The following is a 25,579-nucleotide window of genomic DNA, read 5'->3' on the forward strand; positions in this document are numbered from 1 at the left end:
GTGTCACTAAGTTTTCCACTATGTTATTTCCGGAGACCATAAATCCAAGCTGGTATGCATACTTGAGCTGCCTCTAGAAATCTTGTACCTGGTGATGTTTAAGAAATACAAGGAGACATTTCTTTATTCATCAATGAAGTTGAGAATTTTCATATGCCTAAAAAGATATTTTTCTTTCTGAACTCCTTTTATTTTGTGAGATCATATGCATTTTTCTTATTGATCTACAATAACCTTTAATATATATTATTTGTCATGGTCCTCTTTCCTGCCAAGAATGGTTGGCATCAGGAATGGTTGAAATCAATATGTATATAAATATATATATATATAGAGAGAGAGAGAGGATATAGTGTATATACAGTGTATGTACAATCAAAATTGGCACAACTTCTTTGAATCCAATTGGAGATGGATGTGCACAGGTACAGATTTTTTTTCAGTTATGCCTTTTACCTTTAATGACTACCTTATTTGTCCATAAAGTTTTTTTAATATTTTACAGCAAAATTTATGTCTATCATTCCGTTCTTGCTAATGCCCTCTGAGGTTGATTTTTACTTGAGAAGATCTTACCCACTCCAAGATCTCTTAAAAAATTTTTTTCCATGATACCTTATAAAACTTTTACAGTTTTGCATTTCATCTTTAAAGCTTTGGTACATCTAGAATGTACTTTAGTGCATGGAATAAGAGATCTAATTTTTTTTTTTCTAAATGGCTGAAAATGTTGTATCAATGCCAGCTATTAAATAATCCATCTTTCTTCACTGATTTAAAATGCCACCTTTATCAGACCCTAGATTTCTTGAAGTATTTGGATCTACTTAAGATTCTATTCTGTTCCATTGATTTGTCTGCCTATGCAGATATTTTAGAAATGAATACATTTATGGAGCTATAATTTAGCATATGTGTGCCTGATTCCAAGCTTTAGTTATTTGTATTCTACAGTATGTTTATTTGTCATTGTGTACCTAAGGTTTGACTTCCTCAAGGGCAAAGATTATGGATTTGCCTCCCTCTGTAATTCCCTAAAACAGTAGTCTCTGCCAAGTTTAACATTTTGGAAACTGAAATCAAGCCATGTCCTTAGGCAGAACCAGTGGTGGTCCGAACGGTTTGAGTGAGTGGAGCCCTGCTCAAAATATTCAGCCTCTAATCACAATATATAAAACACTATGACAATGAATACTTTTCATCAGAGGGACTTTCCTTGAAAACACTAAGAGTTTGCATGTTGCTGAGGACATGCTTTTCATAGCCTCATCTTGGTCTAAGTTTTGATAGAAAGGCAAAGTGAACAAACATTTAGAGAGCTGTGTAAGGTGGTAGGAAGAGTACATATTCCATTTCATTGACCGTCATAACATAGCCTATGAATTTGGCATTATTAATCTCACTTTGCAGAGGAAGAAATAAGTTCAGAAAATACGTTAAATATCCAAGTTAGTTAGTGGCAAAGCCTGGATTCAAACCTAGGCCTGTCTAATGCCACAGACGGTGTTCCTCTTGCTCTCTCACGCTGCCTAACAGAGACAGAGTTCCTCGAGCAAGAATGGGAAATAACCTCCCCTTCTTATGCTGGCTCTGCAGTGCCTGGCTTGAGTGTTGAATGGAGAATAATTTCTAGCTACAATTATTCTCTGCAGGAAAGAGAACCATGACAAATAATCGACGTCTGCTACAGAGGTCAGAGGCAGCTGCATCAGTGGGGGTTATGTATGCCCCACAACTGCCCCAAAGCACAATCTAGGAGGCCAAAGAACATTTTACCAATTTACCAGCTATATTTAGGAGCCACCCTAAAAATCAACCAATCAATAAAATGTTGCTCCCTAAAAAAAAAAAAAAAAAAATCTAAGAAGTCAAAGTTAAAAATAAATTTTGAGAAAATATACTAAATAAAAGAGAGCATTATATATGGTATCCAAAATATACTGGGCCTGCCAACTTGACATTCTAAATGTTTAGCTGCATTTTATAATAATAATAATCAGCTTGGTGTTATGAGTCATGGGAAGGCCACTGCCTCAAAGCAGGTTTCCCCATCCAGGAAAGATGTAAGAAACCCTTGGCTGGTGGGCTATTGGCACAACATCCACTTTGCCGTGCTTATAGCTTCATTCTTGAACTGTGCATCAAATGAAGTAACTAACCTATGTTTGAATGGAGCTCTACCCTGATTCAACCAGTTCTCAGAACCGGGTGCCAGGATTTGAGTGATCATCAACAGTTCCACATCTGGCCTCTCTGGAGCAAGCCTTGTGAGTGGTCACCAGCTCTTCCTCCTCCTTCCTCTCCCTCTGAGATCTGCAAATTTAATTAAATATTCAACCTTCCTCCCCAACTTCTTGTGACCCAGGAAAGGTTAGCACCACCACAATACCTAAGGTCCATGTGCAATCTCGTGCCCCCTGTCAGTAACTGGGTTAGAAATGGGCATGCGCCTGTATTCAGAGTCCTGAGATAGAGGCAGAAGCATGCTCTAAGCACACAGGAAGTTCTTCCTTGTTCCTCTGGGATAGCACCAGGGGACAACCACTTCCACCCCTCACTAGTCTTGTGAGCTGCTGTGAAGTCCAGAACTGCTGCAGCATGTTTCTGCCAGCAGACACTCAGAGGACAGCAGAGCCACAAGAATCACAGGCCATTTCTCTGTTTGACCAGGACTCAGCCACGATGATCACAGGAGCTCTGAACTTGCAGTTACTGAATCAATAAATGAGTTTAAATCGTAAGTTGTTACTTGCCCCCAAATGCTTCCTAGCTGACCTCTCTCACAGAGCTCCGCCACAAGTCTCTGAGGAGGTCACTCTCTGGATTGCAGGTCTCCCAGAGTTATGTACTTACTTAAAAGGACATTGTAGGAGTTAAGAGCATGGTCTCAAACTCCAGCCCTGCAATTTACTTCCTGCATGACCTCAGGCAATTTACTTACACTCTCCAGGCCTCAATTTCTTTGCCTGTAAACTGGGGACAACCATCACATCACAGAGTTTTATGAAGACAAGTGATTCAAGTCACACCTCATTCTCAGAATCAAGCCTGGCATGTCATTACTGCCAGTAGCACCTGCCAGTGCAGAGTACCTGGTTTTCCCACTCCCTCTTCTCCAACAACCGGACCCCAATTCCACACTCCCTCCATCTGCTTGGATTTCACAGTCTCCAACCACGAATCCAATCCATGGGTCTATCCAACTGCTGCAGCCCAGTTGTTCCAAGTTCAGACTGACCCTTTCCACATCCAGCTACAGTCCCTGAAACCTTCCCCTTCAGCAATCCCAGAGATGATACAGCTTCTAACCTAAAGAAATAGAAGTTTAGGGCCGGAAACTTTCTTTGTAGATTTCAATCAGTTTTCTTACCACAACACTACTCCTTAAATGCCTGTTTTTATGGGTCAAAGTGTATGGAAAAATAAGGTACAATTACCATGAATATTTAGCTTTGTTTCTCCATAGACAGTCATCTTACTACAGTAACCCCCCCTTCTTGTGGAGCCCCAGCTGTTTAATTCATTTAGCAATTTTTTTTTCTTTTTTTGCTATGAAGTTTGGGGCTGAATTTCAAAGACACTGAATGGGAAATTGTTCAAATATATCTTTCAAGTTTCTTTTCTCCTAGAAAATAAAGTTGAACAATTGGTGTACCATTAGACGTGGCAGTTGAGTTGACGGTACAACTCCTTTCAAAGCGCATACCTATGACTGTTTTTTATACCCTGGCATAGCTTGTCTGCTGCTCTCCACGTGGCTTTACTGGGAACTGTGCCATGCTCAGCTATCACTTTCTGCTCACAAAAAGGAAGTGAGAGATCAGGATCGTTAGATTCTATAAACACCTGAATGCTTGAGCTATTTTGCTGGGCTGCTGGAAGAAAGGAGCAGAGAGAGAAGAAATTGTCTTGAAACTCCAATGTGTAACATTCTCACAGGCTGTCTAAAGAGACAGGAGTTTGAGTTGAGCATTTGAATGGTAAAACAAAATAGACAATGCAATAATCCTTCCAGCAAAACAGCAGTCATACATGTGCTGCCCTGAATACAAAAGGGAAGATAAAGGAGAAAACAAAGACAAAATGAGACACAGGGAAAAGAGGAAGACAGATCCTTCTGGGAGAAGGTACAGTGAAGATTTCTATAATTTTACATGAAAAACTACATCTTCCATAAAGGGAGTTTAAAATGAGAGAAATAAGAAAAAATCAGGCTGAAATTCAGAATCTATGAATCCTTGAAATATAAGACTTCCTCACATGATTCCAACAATTTCAGGTAGCCAATTCAATGCTATATAATTCTGAAAATAATTCATGGGGCCAAAGAAACAACTTTGGAGCAACTAAACTCTGCAGTTCAAATCTGAGAACAATTATTTTCATATTTTCCTTTAGCTGCTCCACAGTTCAAGGAAAATTAATAGAAAGTCAATGAGATTTCGATGTGTGAGCTGTGTTGTTCTTTTTTATTGTGATCTGTATAGACTTTCCCCATCTGCACAAACACGGAGGGGCCTGTTTTGGTGTGTTTTTCTAATTTGCTGCTTGTGCTTAAAGTGGAATGCTCCTGGGAAGCAAGAATGGTAAAGAACTTAAAACAGGTGATAAAACCACATTTTTGCCCTGTCGCTCAGTAACATTGCATGGCTGAAGTTGCATGGCAGTAATGGCCGTGGAAATTATACTGGCCCACAAGCCCTTGGACAGGAAGAAAACTAACAGTGAGAACTTGGATTTTATTGAAAATCAAAATCCAACTAACAGGATGCTCTCTGAACTCACCCAGGAAATGCTTAGTCAGACTCATCAGCTGTAACAATACTCTGAGAAAGATTTAGAAGCAAAACCTAGGGAAATGTTTAAAAAAAGAATCTCTCACATACACACATCAGGATGAATTTTATAAAACATATGAAAGACTATAGGAAAAAGATTTTAACACAGTATACCACAGCCATCAAACGCCTAATGCATTTTTAAGTTCAATAAATTCCCAATAACCATTATTGAACCTGAAAGCGTAGAGTAAAAAATAAGCAAAGAATAATTTTAAGGCTGAGGATAATATTTTTCTAAGTAAATATAAGGGAGGTATGGATGCATATAAAGGTGCATAGAATGAGTGTAGTCATGTAAAACACTAATTTCTCTCTCCTGAGAGTCACAAATGTTTGCTGAGTACCTGCTGTGGGCCAGTAAGTATTGCATGTGCGATGGATTTAGCTATAAACAAGACATTTCTACTCCTACAGAACATATTTTCTCATTGGGAAGAAACACAAAGTAAATAAATATATTTATGAAGCTATATTCAATGTCTATAAGTGATCAAGATTAGCCACTTTACTCAACATTTATGCCAGTAATAGTAAGGAAGAAATATAAAAACCTGTCTGGATCACAGCACATTTTCACACAGTCCAAAAACATGACTCCTTTAAGAGAACTATGATATATATGAGATAGGCATTATTTTTTTCTTGTCTTTCTAAGTTATTATATAGAAGCCATCTTAAGGCTAAGGAGTATTTAAGATAAAGATTTATCACTTTCCAAATAAAAGGAAGGATTATTAAATAAAATAACTCTTATTTTTAAAAAATACTATTAAGCCGAATTATAGAAAATATTCAGGGTGAGTTATTGAATAAACAAGCTAGTATCATTCCTAACAAGGGACTGAAACAGCATAAAGCACAGATTTTTGTAAGAAGTAAAGGCAAAACACCTCAATTGTTTTCTAAACGCATTAATATTTTTCTAATCCCATTAGTCTCCTAGTAATGTTTTTAAATTCCTAGTTTTCAAAAGCTTTTTGTGAGATACTTTCCTGTTTTCTTTAGAGTTAGAGAGGGTTGAATACAGCTCAGTACACAGCAGTCATTGCTATATTCTATCTACATCACCTCATGACACTGTAAATAATATGCAAAAATCAATAATGATTTTAAATTTTATTACTGGTTCAATGCCATGTTATGGGAAAGAACTGCTTTGTATGGATTCTAATATTCTTGTATTTTCTGTTGAGAGAATTAGCCAGTAACTTTTGCAGTCTTTTGTCCTCAAATACATTTTACTCAAGGTTATTTAGAAATAAAAGTGATTGGGGTTATGATACAGAAACACATTTTACCTCAGTTCCTTTTCAATAACGTGGACTTAACTGGGCACAATTAATTTGTATGAGATCATACGTTTAATTTTAAGACAATGAATGACTGACATTTTTAATTGTAACACTTATCATGTATTACTAAATGCTTAGGATGTATAAACTACTTAAATTATTAATATAATATCTATTTTTGAATATTAAAGAATCAGAAGATTCTTATGCACAGGGAATGGTGCATATTCACCATCTCTACAACATAATCTGCAACTTGGAGCAGCTCTCAAAGCCAACACTGTGATGCCCTCGCAAGTTTCCTTCAAGAAATCATGCTGGCAAAGTTACACTGCAATCCCCACAATATTAATGGCTTGGGGGCAGGGAAGGTGATTGGCAGGATCTCACCTAATGTGCACAAAGTGAGGGTGCTCGGCATGTCCCCTGGGTGAAGGGCTCAACTACAACTTGAACTTTACCTTAGAAATGTAAACAATGTAACCTAAACATTTGTACCCTCATATCAATCTGAAATTATATGTATTATATACTAATATTACACACTGATATATGTAAATTATATGTATGTTTGTATCAGTGGTTTAAGACCACAAAGCTTTATATCTGGCTTGTTTCCATCACAGGCCAGCAGGGGCCTCTGCTCCTCATAACCTCTCAGGGATCCAAGCTGCTGGCAGATTCACCTGAACTCAGGCTTAAACAACCACTGATCCAGCAGGAGACGGAAAGAAGAGCTTAATTAATCAAGCATTAAACATTCTACCTAAAAGTCACACATTTTACTCCCACTCCCACTTCATAGGCCAAAGCAAGCCACATGGCATCACCCATGTTTATGTGGGCAGGGAAGTGTAATTCTCCGTGGGCTGAGGATAACCAGAAATATTTGATGGACAGCACTAATAATACATGTATCACAAGTTCCCACTCATTTTGTCATCAAGGAAAGAAGGCAGGGTTTAACAACTGGCCTCAAAAATGCCCAAACTCCTTTCAATGGCATTCATCTTAACTGCTTTCCAAAGCAGAGCAGGAAGAAGTGGGGTGAATAGAATGAGAGTTACAATTTTCCCTCATAGTATCTTCTACTTGCAATGAAAGCTTAAGAATGATCTTTTCTTCTTCTTGTGTCTCCATGTTACTGGTAAATGTGAACGTGGATGGATTTAGAACTTCTTGAAAAAAACAGGAATAGTTTAGTGCAGATTTGAAAACAAATGTATGGTCTCTAATGCTTATTTGTACTCTACACCAGATGTTATTCTTGGTGGTTTGTATGGACCATCTCCTACAATCCTCAGAGTAAACTGTATGAAGTATGCAGATACTATCATCATCCCCATATTTTAAGTGAGGAAGGTTTAGAAGACCACGGAATTAATTAGCCAAAGGGGGAAGATTCCATCCCAAACATGAAACCCAGCAGCCATACCCCTGCCCAACATATGACAGTAACAATGATGAAATATTTCATTATATAACACTATTTGAACTTCTATATTCAATGTAAATGTAACTTTATAATCACAATCTGAGAAAGAGGTTCCAAAACAGTATTACAATACATTCCTCCATTATATATTTTAAAAAAGCACTGGCTTTTAACTTTTTCAGATTGCAAACGTCAAACAGCAGGCCATGTGAAGGGTATTTCTGGAGCTACTTTATAAAGTTTACATGGCTCTAATCAAATTAGAGAATTTAAAATTTTATCAAAACTGAGTAAGACTAAAAGCTTATGAGGAGTGTATCAGAAGCACGACAATATTCGCAACTGCCACATTTATAATTCCGGAGTGACATCTGTGGAGGCCATGTAAATGTTGCCCCCTGGAGTTGTGCAGTGCACAATGTGTGTGACCATATGTTCAGGCTCTAATAGTTTTACAGGAAATCTTCACTTGCATGACTATTTCAAGATGCCATCTTTTGGGGAAAAAAAAAAAAAGATGCCATCTTTTGGAAAAATAGGCAGCCCTATTTTGATTTCTGTTTTCTAAATATCCTCACAGAATCCTTCTCCAAATTGTAGTAGAGAATGCTGTCATACTGACATGATAAGCATTTTGAAAACCAGTCTTAAATGAGCACATCTCATTCCATCTGCCTGAAGAGTTAGTGTCTAAATCTACATATGTAAATTATATTAATTGAACTTGGGACCTATAGATAGAATTGAAGAAACTATATTTATTTAAGTATGCAATAATAGCAAATTAACTCAACTACTTTAAAACTTCTTAGCAATATATTATGTTTCATTATAGACTTTGTGTGTTTACTAGTATCTATGGGGAAAATATCATAATTATTTTCAAACATGCAAGAAAGAAACACCACTTCAGCTCATCAACTTCAATAGCTTCCTATCCCAATCTCCAGAAAATTGCAGGCTTACTCCTCTGCTTCCATAGGATCCCATTACAGCCCCTACAGTCTCTCTCTCCACTATCGTGATTCAATTTTGTTTTAATCATATTTTCAATCCTCCAACCTACTCCAATGTCAGCAAATTCCTTGTCAATCCTGAGAAGTCCTTTGTAGTAAATCCCACTGAACCACTTTCTGCAGAGAATCACCCCCTTTGAAGACTTGCCCCAGTGGTCTTTGCGTTGGCTCCTTCACTGAAGGAATAAAGCAGCATGCCTTAGGTAAAAATTTTTTCAATGCCTTTCCTTTCAAATGGTATTTGTATTCTTTAGTAGTCATCATAGAATCTCTGCTGACCTAAAAGATTTGCAGCTTTATAAAGGCTGTGGCAGATGCTAAGAATATTCACCAATCCTTTTCGTCTTTTGAAACAGGCCCAAAAAGGAATAACTTGTGGGAAGAATATTGATTTCCTCACCCAGAGATCAACTATTAAGTATGAAAGGACACCTAAATACAAAATTGAAAGGTTTATGGTGTCAAACTAGGACAGAAGGTAGAGATGGAAGACCAGACTTGTCCTACTTCAGGACATAAGGGCTAGGATACAAATCATACTTCCTATGAGTCATCTCTGGCAATGAAAGCTCAGTAAATGAAGCTACTTAGGACTATTCTTCTCAAGCTTAAACTTTAATGTGCATAAAAATCACTGGGGAGCTTGTTAAAATACTGATTATGAGTCTCTGGTTCTGGAGCAGAGCCTGGGATTCTGCATGTCTGATCAGACTCCAGGTGATACCAGCTCTGCTTATGCAGGGACCACACTTTGAGTAGCCTGGTTTTGGCCAAATGCTAGTAAGGACTAACCATGGTGTCCTACAAGAACCAATGTCTAGGCTCTATCTTTACAGAAAGACAAGAGCAAACACTGATACCACATCTGTATGTCCTGCCTCAGAAAATAAAGAAGGGATAAGGAGCCCCTTGGTGACACTCTGAACCATATAGAAGATTACATTCCCAGGAGAGGGATTGAGAGAGGCAATGGGGTTGGAGCAAGGAGCCCAGCAGTCCCTCCGCAGTGTGTGTTGGGGGCACTCAGTTTGGCTTTCACATTACCAGCCTCAGTGAGGTGGAACAGATGATTACAAAGGGATAATCTAAATGGCAATTGCAAGTGTATTATTGTGGTCACCAGCACCTTTTCCATCAGTATTTTCCATTTCTCCAAAGCCACATGGAGCAGTTAATCTATTTAGGTGATTTCATAAGAGAAAATGAACAATACACGTTCCCAAGTGCAAGTATAGTGAAAGTTAAAAATGATATTTTCTTTTATCTCAGAGCCTCCAAAATGTTCACAGATCTTACTATTACCATAAAAATAAGTGACAAAAGGGATTTAGTTCAGTTAGAAATCATCCTGCTATTGGCCATGTGGAGAAATTTAAAATAAAACACACTGCCTCTAGCCTTCAGCAGGTTCTAGCCCTCAGCATGCAGATAAAAGTCCAGTATGAAAGCTCCTAATGATCTATGATTTGAAGAGCTGGCTGTTTTAATGGAGATCATGGCCAAAGAGTTAGAAAAAGAGAGATTTCAGATCCAACACCAAAAATAGAAGATTTATGCTCAGATGGGTTTGTTCCTTTAGAGAATGCTCATTGATGTGACTGAAATTCTTCCAGGTGAGTTACCTGCTCTATCTAAAAGAAGTTACCATCCAAAAAAAACAAAGAGATATTGCTAAGCTAATAATTCCTTCTAGTTTAGACAAGACTTTAGCCAAAATGACAAAAAAAAAACATTGTTTTCACTAAATTCCCAAAGATATATATCAATATTATAAGTGGAAATGTAAAAGAAATTAGACACAAAAGATTTAAAACCTGGTGTGGTTACACCAAATCTGCAGTGATAAAAGTTTGGGTTGGAACCTGATTAGAAAGCGATAGCCAAACAGAATCTGGCCTGATTTGTAATATTATATCCATTGTAGGCTGAGGAGATAGATAAAATGAAAATGTTGTAGGGAATTCTTCCTCTTTCCTGGTACCAAAGCTTCTTTGGCCCAAAATTCCAAATTAGACACCCTATTTCTTTTCTCATATCCATGGGAGAAGTAACACATTAAATTTTATAAATCCATGATATATGTGCATTGATTTGTTGCTAGAGTCTTTTCTTTTTTTTGAGACAGAATCTCACTACGTCATCCTTAGTAGAGTGCTGTGACGTCACAGCTCACAGCAGCCTCAAACTCCTGGGCTCAAGCAATTCTTTTGCCTCAGCCTCCCAGGTAGCTGGGACTACAGGCGCCCAACACAATGCCTGGCTATTTTTTGTTGCAGCCATCATTGCTGTTTAGCTGGCCCGGGCTGGTTCGAACCCGCCACCTTCAGTGTATGTGGCTGATGCCGTACAGGAGGTGAGCTGGAGTCTTTTCTTATTATCTAGCCATAAATACATTTTATATTCATGAAAGTAAGAAGGGGGAGGGCAAAAGAAAAGATATATCCAGATATCCAGAGCCCATGCAGGGCTGAGTAGCAAGCCACCTAGGAGTCATTATCATGGTGTTCAGTACCAGAGTACAGAATTTGTTTTTTACCAAAAGAAAACTCAATATTCTTTAATTTTTTGCCTGCAATGGGATGAAAGCAATCATAGAACCACGAATAACAGGTCAAAGCTGGTGCCCCAAATTGGCATCAGACACAAAGAATGGCTCTTTTCAATTAAAAATACAAAATGACCCAAATCAATTGTTTGACTGAATTTGGGCAACAACCTAAGTGGATATTGTCCACTTTACCTGTATTTGAGATATTCATAACAGACAGTAATAAAACTCTTGATACCCTAGCACCCTTACATTCACTCAGGAAATGTTTTCTTCCTTTGTTTTCTGATAGAAAACAGCCATTTTTACCTCTCCCTTAAAAATGGCTGTGATTCACCTTTGTTCAAGTGGTCTAGTCAAACTCTGTCAGGAGTAACTAGAGGCTAAAAAGTACACATGTTGCTTTTTATGTAAATAGAAAGTAAAAGTGTGGGTGACCAAGTGCCACAGGTAATGTTGTCACACCTATGAGACAGATGCCAGAAACAAATTCTCCCAATCCTCTGAGTCTTCTTTTTCTACTTAAGCACACTGTTCCCCCCTCAGGTGTCCTCGATGTTCCTCTGACATCCTTAAGAGGGACTTTCGGACCTAACACATTACTGCAAGTCTGCAGTGGAGGCCTCTGTGAAACAGAGAGACGAGCTTGAAAAAAAGGGTGGAATTTGCAATCAGGATTTTCTTGCGAGTTGCTTGATTCAGAATATAATTCTCCCTGTTTTCTAGTGTTTGAAGTGTAACACGCACTCAGGCAGCTAATGGATCTGCTTCTGGCCACAGGGCCGTCTTTGGAATGCAAACCTTGCAGAATGTGCCTCTGACTGACCTTCCCCTCTGCTGCATACTGATTTGTTCTTACAGAAAAAGCAAAGGCAGAGGGCTAAACAGCCCAGTGGGATTAAATGAAAGGAGAAAGAAATGTCTACTTTTTTTTTTTAGTTAACTAACTACAGTCTCTATAAGGCTACAGAATCTTTCACTGACATATCAGTACTGCTCACATACATAGCACATCTCTAGGCACAAGAGATAAGAGAAAGCAAGACAAAGCTTCTGACGTCATGGAATTTACACTGTAAAGGTGACAAAGAATAAAGAAATGTGTGCCTAAAATGCAGTCCTATGCAGTAAGAAGGGCTGTGAGGGAAGATACACAAGGTGAAGGTGAAGTATATACCCACAGAAGGTCCATCTAAGAAGGTGACACCAGAATGAAGACTTCTATGAAACAGGGCAGCCCGGATCTCTGGAGGCAGACATTTCCAAGCAGAGGGAAATAACATATTGAAAGGCCCCAGGTAGATGGATGCTTGTTTTTTATTTTGTTTGTTTGTTTGTTTGGTTGGTTTTGCAGTTTTTGGCCAGGGTTGGGTTTGAACCTACCACCTCCAGCATATGGGGCCGACACCCTACTTCTTTGAGCCACAGGCGCTGCCCGATGCTTGGTATTTTTGAGAAACATGAAAAGCCAGTGTGTTAAAGCCAAGTAGCTTTAGAGCAGCAGGAGATGAGATTAGGTAGACAGGAAGAAGCCAGGTCAAATAGAGCCTGGAAGGCCATAGGAAGGAACTGTGTTTTATTCTGATTGAGCTGCTGGAAAATTTGGGGCAAAAAAGTTACATGATCTGACTTATGTTTTAATCAGCTAACTCTGGAACTCTTGACTTGAGGGTAGGTGAGATTAGAAGCAGATAAGCCAGGTAGGAATCTAAATGGAATTTTTTTTACTAGGAAAGTAATGCTTCACATAGTGAAACTAATCAAATTCTAAATGTATTTTGAGGCTGGAGATGATTATTTTCCAACATATTAAATGGAGCTTGGTGAAATGGAGAGACACCACGGATAACTCCTATTTTTTGACCCGAATTGCTTGGTAAGTGATGGTGTTGTTTGCTAAAATGAAAGGGTAAAATGGTTGGGAAACAAGAATCAAGAGCCCTGTTTTGAACACTCTTAATGTGAAAGTGTTCTAGACAATAGGGATGTTGAGGAGGGAGTCTGACATACGAGCCTGGAGCTCAGAGGAAAAGAAAAGAGCTAACGTGATAAATCCCAGAACCAGCAAGAAATAGATGATATTTAAAGCTAAGGTATTGAACCAAACCATCTAGGGAGAAAGCATAGAAAAAGAAGAGAAAGCAACTCCAAATCTTTATGTCAGCAACGAAGAATAGAAAGCCACTGTGTAGGAAGAAAACGTGAAGAAGTGAAGAACAGAATGACCCAAGTCAGTGAAAAACACGTATCCAGAGGGTAGAAGTGTGCGACCCGGTCAAGTGATGCTGACATGTTAAGTAATCAATGCTAAGAAATGTCCATAAAATTTGGCAAGATTAATTCATTGGTAATCTTGATGAAAAGGACTCCAGTGATGTGCTAGAGACAAAAGCCGGAGTAGAATGAGTGAAGGAATGAAAATTCAAGAAGAGCAGAGGATGCCTGAAAGGGGATGTGAAATCTGATCTGGAGTAGAGGATTTTGTCAAGGGATTTTTGAGATTATCTTTGAAGGTGGGTAGGAATGGTTGTACAGAGAAGAAGAAAATGATGCTAAAGAAAGAGAAAATTGCAGGAGTAAAATTCTTGAGGAGGCAAGAAGGCATGGGGTCTAGGGTGTAAGTATAGAGTTGGACTTCATAAGAAAGAGGACTCTTCAAACAGCTATGGTAAATATTCGAGTGGAGCTGTCTTTTCAAGAACATAACTTCATTTCCTTTGGGTAGATACCCATAAGTGGGATTACTGGACTGAATGGCAGGTCTATAATTATTTCTTTCAGGAATCTTCATACTATTCTCCATAGAGATTATACTAAATTTGCAGTCCTACCAACAGTGCATAAGTGTTCATTTCTCTCCACGTCCACGCCAGTATTTACTCTTTTTTTTATTTTTAATTATGGTCATTCTGAGAGGTATATTTAGGTACAACAGTGGTATCTCCTTGTAGTTTTGATTTGCATTTCTCTGATGATTAGTGATGCTGAGCATTTTTTCCATATGATTTGTGGCCATTTGTCTATCTTCTTACTAAAATCTTCTATGCATGTTTTTCAACAGAGTAAACAACCAATAGAGTGCAAAAATATTTCCAAACTATACATTCAGCAAAGGACTAGTAACCAGAATCGACAAAGAACGCAAATAAATCAGCAAGAAAAAAAAAATTCAACCTCATCAAAAAATATGCATTATTAAACTGAAATAGAAATCTTTTCCTTAAGTTATCTTTTATTAAACATCAGCCTGGATTTTCAGACAATTTATGGAACTATATTAATAACTTCCTGGAAAAAATATAATGTTTTAATAAAAATTTTTCTTTTGACAAAATAGTTGTGCTTTCTGTATTCTATGCAAATGGTATTGAACCAACAGGAACTTTTGTACTGTAGAAGTCTATCTCTATATTTTCTTTTGATCTCTCTCTGGATTTAATGCCCTGATGGAACTTGAATGGAATATATGTATGTCACAGCATGGATGGAGGATAATATATTTCCCCCTGCTTCACTGAACATGAGTTGTGTTTCTTGCCTTCTTGAGAGTCCACGGTGCAGCACATTTATCCCCATTAGAAAAGCTTAGTCCAATAATATATGGACACTGCAGCCATTTATGACAAATATGTAAAATCATAACCTTCTGCATTCTGGAGATGGATGCAGATACATTGAATCTATTAACCATGCATTGACAGATTTTTGCTAAAAGTAGGTTTTTAACTTCAAAGACTAAAGGGCAAATATATTGATTATATGAGTATATTTATACAGCCTCAAAAGGCTATAACTATAATTCCAAGACAGAAAAAACAGTGCCACTATTCCCACTTTGGCCACATATGAGTTTTCTTTGCCCATGCTGAGCTTTTTCTAATCTTGTTTTATTAAGGCCATCTAATCTCATCTTTATTAGAGATTTAGGGCCAAAGATCACAGCAATAAAAGGGAACATTTGTAAAAGTGACAAAAAACAAGTGAGTATCTATGGTTCAAATCCCAACATTTACTAGTTGTAGAACCTTACTTGACCTGAGTCTCCTTTTGCTCACCTGTAAAATGAGGATGGTGATAATCCCTACCTCATAGAATTGCATGTCAAATGCTCAGCCCACTATTGATATCTGACAAATGTGGCTATTGTCATCCTTACTGTTACCCCGGAGCCCTCACAGGTGTGCCAGTGGGAAAAGTGAGCATAACAGGTGAAAGAGAGAAGGTAAGGGATTTGCCAGGCACTGCATTCTCCAGATAAGCTGCCCTTATCTGCCCTCAGGGGTACAATGTGGCACTCTCCCTAAACACAACTGAGAAAGACACAAGAGCCTGAGGACCACATGACAATTTGATAAACTCAGCAGAAGTCTTGTTTCTTTATCAGACTTAAATTGTAAGCTCCAAAATTTAGGTCTGTGTCTACATCTAATTAGCACATGGAAAAATACCTTTCAGCAACCTTATAACCAGGAAAATAAAGGCCAGGAGGCACTTAAAGAGAGCAACAGAGTTAGTTTTCTCTCTTCTATAACCAGGGGTTATAGATTTTGCATCTTTCCAATCTCAGATATAGCATCTCTTGGAACAGACTGTGCAAAAATCTGTCAATCAGCCGATTCTCTATGTTGATAAGGCTATAAACTCACTCCTTACACTTTTTGACTTTGAAAGTCAAAAGCCATGAGAGTGAAAAATAATGTTTCACACCAAAAATTAAGGATTCAAATTCATTACTAGAGTTAAAATTTCATAGTTATTCTTAATATACCTGTTTCTCTAATTAACAAAGTACAGTCATTAATATACAATATTATGTTATAAAGTCATAATTGCAGCCAAGCAGAAAATAACTACCATCTATCAGCTTTCATGTTTTACAAAGCAAAATTATTTTTCCTTTGTTTTAGAAGTTTCCTAGGACAGATAATAATTTTATAGTGGCAATTCTTTTACTTCATGACCAACTGCTACATGTCTCTGTAAGGACATCACACTTTTGGGGCTCAACTCACACATAACTGTTTCAATAACTAGTCCAAAGGCAAATAAATGGTCATGGTTCTGTTGTGCACATCTAAGAATAAGAATAATAATGAAAAATATGGGATCTCATCCAAACATATCTCCACATGAAAACAAGTTATTTCTCACATGTCTCAGATCAGATCTATATAACTATTTTTTGCAATTAATTCGTGTCAGCAAACCTACAATGAACACCCACTCTAACATGCATTGTTGAACGATGCACACTGAAGGTACAGAGCCCTCACCCCCAGGCAGCTTATAGAACACGGGAAAACAAGTAAAGTACACCAATAACTACCATATGAAGGCAGAATAAGAAAAAAGCCTAAAGGAAGGATAAACATTATTATGAAGTTCAGAGGCAAGACAGTTCAAGAATCTCTAATTGCACAGATTGACATTATTGAAGGGACTCAATGTAAGGTTGCTAGAACTTCACCCAGCAAAGACAGGACTGGGCATTCCTGGAAGAGGAAACAGACCCTAATGCAGGAAAGCACATGGTGTTTTGGAGTCAACAAGTAGTACTATATGCTTGAGTCAAGAATAACCTCTGTAATAGACTGCTGTTGTTTCTGCTAACCAGGATCCATTTACTCAACTTCTAGGAACAGCCCCTTTTTCTTGGGAAAGCCATCCCTTCCACAGTCCATAAGATCTGGGCAGTCCTGTTCACAGCCAGCTCCAGAGAGGAAAAAGACCATCATAATATGTCTCACCAATGACTGCTTAGGGAGTGGGTAAGTAACCTAATCTGTTTTATCAGCATTATTCAAGCTGGTAGGGAAGATAACTGCTATTGTCTTCCGTGAATGAACGAGGAACTTTGTGACTCCCAGGTCTGCTGGCAATCATCTTGTAATGATAAAGCGATCAATGATGAAGCCGACCAAGAGATAGCAAGAGAGAATCAGATCCTCTAGTTCAGTGGTTCTCAACGTTCCTAATGCCGTGGCCCTTTAATACAGTTCCTGTGGGTCACCACCCACAAGTTGAGAACCTCTGCTCTACTTTAACTCCAGATGAGTGTTTCAAACTCATTGTTTCCCTGATCAAACTCATCATCTTATTTATAGTTCCCTCACCCATTCTCGAAAACAAATACTTCCTTTTGTGTCCTCCAAATTTATTAGTGGTGTTACCATCCACCCAGTTATTCAAATTAGAAAGTTGAGAGTCAATCACAACTCCTCCTGCTTTGTAAATTCTTCATTAGACCAGATTGCCAAACCCTAATAAACCTATCTCAGCAATAACTTTCTAATCCCCACCTCCAGCTCCACACTCCTGGCTTCTCCAAGTCTCCCCTGGAAGCCTCTGAATCTGGAGATGAAGAATGTTATCAGGATTCACGTCTCTCCTTTGGTAATTAATTTCCAACTCTTTAGCAAATTACTTAAAAATCTCTGACCTCAATTTAGTCGTCTGTAAAATAGGAATGATAATTATTCCTACTTCATAGTTTTGTAATTAGGATTACATAAAATTTTTTTTTTTTTTTTTTTAGAGACAGAGTCTCACCCTGTCACCCTCGGTAGAGTGCCATGGCATCACAGTTCACAGCAACCTCCAACTCCTGAGCCCAGGCAATTCTCTTGCCTCAGCCTCCCAAGTAGCTGGGACTACAGGCACCCGCCACAATGCCCAGCTATTTTTTTGTTGCAGTTTTGGCTGGGGCCAGGTTGAACTCATCACCCTCGGCTTATGGGGCCGGCGCCCCACCCACTGAGCCACAGGCGAATTGTATATGTAAAGAACTGATGAACTGTGGAATTAACTCAGTCCAGCCATATGTTCAAAGTTGGTATTATATTTTAAAAGATGGTATTGAATTAAAAGAGAAGAGATGGTATCAGAGTACCATCAGAATACAGCACAGCATTTTGATGGAGCATGTTAAACACAGCATTTTGATGGAGCATGATTTTTAGTCTGGGGTGTGCATGCATGAGAATGTGTTTGTGTATGTATGGTGAGAGGGTGAGAGAGAGAGAGAGAAACTAGGTAACCATATAAAATCACTTTTTTAGTGTAGTCCTGTTAAGCAAATTGAAATCCACTGGCCTATTAAGTAAAACCCAATCATCTCTGCACATCTTCTCCCAAATAACATCTCTAGCCTCATTCCAAGGTAGTCATACTACCCAAATTCTGCTCAATAAATGCCCTGGACTCCTTGTCATTTCTCAAAAGGGACATTTCTACATCTCCTTGTTTTCTAAAATAAATTTTATCGAGAAAAAATATGTACACAGTAAAATGTGCCCATTTTTAAGTATACAATGTGTTAAGTCTTAACAAATCCATGCTGCCATGCAACGATTACCACAATCCAGATTTCCATCACCCCAAAATGTTCATGTATACCCATCCCAGCCAGTCACTCCCCAGCCGCAGGCCCTAGGCCACCAGATTTCTGTCAGTATAGTATGATTAGATTGGCTTTGTCCATTCTTGAGTGTTATATAAATGGAATCATCCAGCATGTACTCTTCTTGTGCTTATATAAATGGAATCATCCAGCATGTACTCTTCTTGTGCCTGGTTCTGAGATTTGTCCATGCTGCTTAGTATAGCAGTAGTTTGTTTCCTTTTATTCCCGAGGAGTATTCCATTACGTGGATATACCACACTGTATTTATCCATTTTCCCATTTAGGAACATTTGAGTTATTTGCAGTTTTTTGTCTATAACGAATAAAGTTTCTAGAGAAATTTGTGTACAAATATTCATGTGGAAATATTTTCTTTCTCTCGGATAAATAACTAGGAGTAAAATGGTTGGGTCTTCAGAAAGATATATGCTTAATCCTCTTAAGTCGCTGCCAGTTTTTTAAAGTGACTATATGATTTTACATTTTCACCCACCAGCAGTGTATGAGGCTCCTAATTGCTCCACTTCCTTGCCAGGCGATACTCGATATTTAAGTCTCTCTCTTTGATTTTAGCCATTCAAGTAGATATTTAGAGGTATCTCACCATGGTTATAATTTGCATTTTCCTCATGTCTAATGATGTTGACATATTTTTATATAGCGTTGGCCATTTCTTTATCTTCTTTCATGAATTATCTTTTCAAATATCTTTTGGGTTGTCTTTTTATAGCCTTCAAAAAGAAAATCTTTATACCTTCTTGGTTTATTTTACATAAGTCCCTAGCCATTGGATGAGCTTCCTTTCTGTCGGATATACTTAAAAGTCATGCATACATCCCCTTCTCCCTATTGGGCCTTTTCCATCTCCCTAATAACTCCTTTCTCTGTGCTCTCTCAACACTTGGTTCCAGTATTCCTTTAGAATGGTACTTACCCAATTGTGTCATCCTCCAAAGTTTCATATCTCTTCTCCTCTGTAGACTGTGAGCTCCTTGAGGGCACAGATGAGTAATTTCCTCCTTTGAATCTTCCAGGGCTTAATACAAGGCCAAGCACACTTAATATCAGGTTCACTTAGATATGATTTAGACACATAACAGAAGGAATAGAAAACTATTGAGTGTAAATCCAGGAGAGGCAAGGGTAGATCCAGATTGCTGGGGGAGTCATTTATTCATTCATTCATTCATTCATTTAGCAAATATTTACTGAGCTCTTACTATACCAGGCACCTTAGATGGTAGGATGCAGAGATAAATGAGCTAGACCAAATCTCCACCCTAGTGGAACTTTGACAACAGCAAGAGAGAAGTTAAAATAAAACGTGACAAGTGCTGTGATAAGGGAGACTCAGGATGGTTAGGGAGCTCAGGGCAAATTCTCTAACTCAGAGTTTGAAACCAAAGGGGCCTTGTAACAGAAGTGATCTCTAAGCTGTGACTTGAAGGATTCATTGGAGTGGTACATGTCAAAAGACACAGGAACACTAGCTTATTCTCATTCAGGGAATTGCAACATGTGGGTGGAGCCGAGCAACTAGCTATTAGATATAGCATATGACTGCAGAGGAAAATGTGGGTGATTATTGCAGTAAATGATCCACAGATAAAGGATAAAGAATTTTTATAAATTTTTATTTTGGTTTTGCAAGAGAATCTGTTCATTATTTTTCCCCTGTAATTTCACCTCTAATAACTACCTGAGAGAATGAAAACTACCTGTATCTGTTTTCTTGTTCTTATCATGAGAAGAATAACTTCATAAAGTTTGAGTAAACTGAGCTAATGCAGGTAAAATACAGTGTCAGAAACTAAGTAGACACTCATCAAAGGTTTCGCTCCTCAGCAATCTTATATCTAGGTGGGCCATGTAACCAGTTATCGACAATAGAATGTGAGCCCAAGGGCTGTGTCAGTTCTAGGCTAAAGCAGTTAAGAGCTCATAATCTCTCACTCTTTCCTTTCATAGTAACTTTAGAGTCCACAGGTTGAATGTTCACTAGGAAGAAGCCTGGATGAGGAGTACATGGAGCAGAGCCCCTTTGCATCACCCACGCCTATCCTCTGCTAACTGTGTTGGGCTGACATGTGGTAACAATAAAAGAAAAGAAAAAAGAGAGGAGAGAGGAAGAAGAGGAGAGGAAAGAGAGTGAAAGGAGAGGAGAGGGGAGGAGAGGGGAAGGGGAGGAAAGGGGAGGGAAAAGGAGGGGCAAGACATTAGGATTCAAGGTTGTTTGTTACAATGGTTATCCCTGACTTATTCAAACATTTAGCCTAACATTTAGTACACAAACAGTTCTCAGTACATGTTAGCTGAGAAAGTTATAATTATTTTTTATTTTTTATTGCATGAGACAATGAGATAGTAGCTCAAGATTAAGCTCTGAAATCAAACAGAATTGGGTCTGAATCGTGACTCTACATTTGCTTTGTTTCCTTGGCCAAGTTATTTAGCTTCCTGTGCCTTCCTTCACGCATCTGTAAAATGGTAGATAATAACAGTGCCTACCTCATAAGGTCGCTGTGAGCACTGAATGACATAAAGCATGTAAATCACTGGACACACCTGCACTTAGTAAACACTTGATAAATAAAAGCTGCATATTATCTTGAGAGTGGAATCCAATATTAAGGAAGTGTGGAGATCTGCTGTTACATCTGTACTTCATGCAGTCACCCCAGGAATGCTACTCTTAATGCACATCCATAACATTTTCAGGTCAGTAATTACTCTGACAAAGATAATAATGTGTTAACAGATCAGGCCTCCGGAGATCATAAATTATTACTTTTCTCTTTCCTTAGCTAGTCTTTCAGGGTCCAGGGGATTTGAGCTGTTATTGGCCTCAGAGGTTTTTTGGTGGCTGGTTTCTCAGTGCTAACGCTCCTGGCATGCTCCATTTTCCCAGCGCCACAAGTTGCAATCAACTCATGCTGGCAGTTGACATCTTTTAATATTTGTTGCTCTCTTTCTGCCTAGTACTCGTGGCTCTGTCTCGACACGAAGCTGTTCCTGTTATTGCCATTACCAACTAAATAGCCTTTGGACTCTAGCTGGGAAACAGTACCATAAATTGCTTAGAGTTATCCTATTTCCTGCACACAAAAATCCAGGCAGCTTTGGGCCCATTTTTACTTTATTATTTATATGGTCATTTATTGCAGGATACCGCTTCTCCCTGCGTTAGAGTAGGCAAATTATTCCATTGTAAACGGTGCAACTCCTGACTCAGCAGCCTCAACAGGAGGTGTACTTGAGATGGAAGTATTTGCACATTTGTTACTGAGAGTAGAAAATCATTATCTGTGTCCTATTCTTCTTTGGCACTTAAAACAGAGTGAGATTGAGGAGATGGATTTTCATATCTCTCTAGCCATGGGGTCAGGTTTTTGCAGTAGAAAGATGAAGAGAGATGAGCTAGGACAGCACAGTCTATTGGTTCCACTTAGTAAAGGCCTATTAATTGCATAACATGCATCTGTATCTGTGTCTTTCAAATAACATTTCTAACCACCTGGGGAACTGCTAAGAAGGCACAGAGGAATATATAAAGAATGGGCACAATTAGGCAATTACAATCAAAGATGAGGAAAGGTTTGAAGGGAGAGAAAGGAAACAGGCTCCTACTCAATGCTGCAGGATTTTTTAATAGAAAAATATACTTTTAAACTACAAAACCTTTATTTTGCAAATCTCTACATAAATAACACAGTGGCCGAGGAAGTAAATTCATCAAAGAAGGGATCAGGTGTGTTGTGAAAAGTAGAAGAGGAGCTGGAGATTTCTGATTGACTAAAAAGAAACTTTTTTAATTTTGATAAAAAACAAAAAAAACCTGCTACAATTGTATTTCTGATGCCTCTATATTATTTTCAAGTGAAATTTCATTTTAGCGAAGTGTGAGAATTAATAAGAACCTGGTATTTTGTTTGTTTTGTGTTTTTGCAGTTTTTGGCTGGGGCTGGGTTTGAACCCACCACCTGCGGTATATGGGGCTGGTGCCCTACTCCTTTGAGCCACAGGCGCTGCCCAGAACCTGGTATGTTTTTAACCCTTCCTTGTATATCGTGCCCACTGAGGGACCCCAAATCTCTCCACTTGGCTGAGACTGTGTATCTCTGAGGAAAAGGAAACATCCTCCTCTCTCCGCAAGCGAAGCTGCTAACTGGTAGGATACTTGTCATTTCCTGACAGTACTATTCATCTAACATTTATTATTTCAGTGCCATCTCCTTTAACAGACTATAAACTACTAGGGAGCAAGTTCTTTAAATACACTATTTAAATTACCTCACCTTAGGAAAAAGATAAATAAGCACATTGAAAATTTTAAAAATATTTAGGTTTGTATTTATTTCAGAGAAGAAAATGAATAGCAACAGATCCTCTCTCTTTTTATTTGAGAGCTTCTGTGTTTTGCTTTTGCTAAAAAAGGCTAATGAGCCAGTAAGAAGTGCCTTTCAGGTGGAAGGAATAAGCCAGTTAGGAGTGACTTCCTTTCCTGATGTGGTCACCTTGGGAGAGGTGAGTGAGTGAGGATCAGGCTCTCTCCTCCAGACAAAGGGACTGGAAAATAATTGTGAGAGAACCAGAAACTGGTCTTTGGCTCAAGCACATTTGGTTCCTCTGGACAATGCTCTGAAATTAAGTCAATTCTTTGGTTTTTGAATAGGAGTCCAGCATTAGATAAGCTGTAGTCCAAGTTGCTTGTCTGATACGGTACCTACTGCGAGCTAGTTTCATAAAAGAAGGACACCTGGACAGTGAACTTATCTTGCCTTGGGGCTAGAGGTAGACGGTAAGGGAATAAGTGGTTGGTCTGATAAGTGGTTGGGCTTTAATCTTGGTCCACTGCATGCCCAGTAAGTCAATGAGTCTCTGTTTTAAAAGTTTAAATACTATCAGGTGTAACTAATTCCATTTTCTCTCCCAAGTGCTAAGGCATTATAGTGAGTTATTTCTGCTGCTAAAATATGCCTTCTCATGAATCCAGGAAAAGATGTAGGGATTAAACTGTGGTAAGAAGTCCAGAGGAAAAGGTTGTGCTGTCCTGAGCTCCATCAAAAGCAATTATGGATGACAGCAACCTGTGATGCTTGGGACATCAGTACTATAGCATAGGAATTCAGACTGGAGGTGGGTTTTGCTAAAGGCATCATATATAAAGACTTCCATGGTGTCTCTTTTAGCTTATGCTACAAATACTTTGATTAAGCCTAATGTGTTATCAGTGAGAGACCACCTCTCTTATTCTATAAGGTAATTTTAGACCATTGATAACGGCCATATATGTCTTTATTATCCATATATACACAGTATCACCAAGCCTAGTCTTTTACAGTTGGTAAAAGCACTTATTAAATAAAATAAAATGGAATGACCTTTCTTTGAGAGACTAGAAATTCAACAGTTTAGTGTATGTTCCCTCATATGACTCTGATTTGTGTGACCTTGTTACGGAGGAATGATCACTTAATTAGAAAAAAATATGCTTTGCCCTCCACCTAGTATAGGAGTGGTCCAAATTGTCACCTCTAAGGAACAGCTTTTCAAAGATAGGTTTTCTCTCCTTATACACAAGACAAAATGGAGAATCACAGCTAAGTTGCATAATACAATTGATTAAATAGATGTATTAAAAGAATATTGAAAGAAATATACTGGATGGTGGTTTGGCTTAAACCAATCTTGTGAAATATAAATAACTAAGTTTTAACTTCTTGTCCATAGGACCCATTACTGACAAGACAATTCACATACTTTATCTGAAAATGGACACAAAAAAGAGAGAAGTCTTCTATCACCTTCCTCACAAAAATCTCAGATTATTCTGGTAATTGGTGAATGCATGGCAGGAGCGCTCTAACAGCAAGTAGTTAAAGGCCAAGGCACAAAAAAAACCAAAATTGATGTTATTTAAATACTGAGTAGTGTAAAAAAAAATCCTTATTAGGAAAGAAATAAAACTAAATCAAAATCTTTATTAGGGAAAATATAAAATGAAAAGATTAAACTAAACTGAAAAATATTGGGAAGAAATACCCTCAATACTTCATAAGCTATTGCATCATTCACTGTCAATTGGGCAATGCAAAGCCAGCTCTATAATAACTGAATTATTCTCCTAAGAAAGAACTTTCTTACCTTTTCATGGCATAGAAAAAAATAAATCTAGGGCGGCGCCTGTGGCTCAAGGAGTATGGCGCCGGTCCCATACATATGCAGGAGGTGGTGGGTTCAAACCTAGCCCCCGGCCAAAAGCCACAAAAAAAAAAAAAAAAAAGAAAAAAGAAATCTAGAAATACACAGTAATAAATACTCATTGTGGACAGAAATGACCTGCAGGGGTTCAAGAGATCCCAAGGTCAATGAGGTATACATCTCAAGAACACTGTTCCTTCTAGGAAAATTATCAAGATTTTTTTTTTTATAAATGGCTAGACAGTAAACATTTTATTTAGGTTTTGCCTAAATAGCTCTCTGTCCTAAGTATTCAACTCTGATGTTGTAACACAAAAGCAGCCACTTACAATACAAAAATAAATGGGCATGACTGTGTTCAATAAACCTTATTTATGAAAACAGGCAATAGGTAGAACTTGGTGCACTGCCCATAGTTTGCAACACTTACTCTAGCAGAATAAAATGATAAATAGGTGAGTAGACTGTGGGCCTCATTATCCCCATCACACACACACAAACACATACCCATACATACACACTCTTCAAAAAAGAAAACTCTATTTCAATCTATTTTGCATATAAGATTTTCATGTGAGTGTTGGTTTGAAAATAGTTTTACTACAGAAAAACAAAATTGTGAAAACTAGTTCAGTAAACATTAATTATAAAATATATATTTATTATATGAATAATATTAATGAAATTCTATCCTTTTTCCAAAATATAATAAATAGTATTATTTAACAAAATTCTATCCTTTTTTCAAGATAGACTAGAACTTGAAAAGAACTTTCAGAGATTTTTACTTATTTGCTTAAATAATTGAATTTGAAATCAAACCTTCATGGGGTACCAAAGCATG

The sequence above is a fragment of the Nycticebus coucang genome, chromosome 1 (assembly GCF_027406575.1).
Source record: "Nycticebus coucang isolate mNycCou1 chromosome 1, mNycCou1.pri, whole genome shotgun sequence".
Classification (NCBI taxonomy): Eukaryota; Metazoa; Chordata; class Mammalia; order Primates; family Lorisidae; genus Nycticebus; species Nycticebus coucang.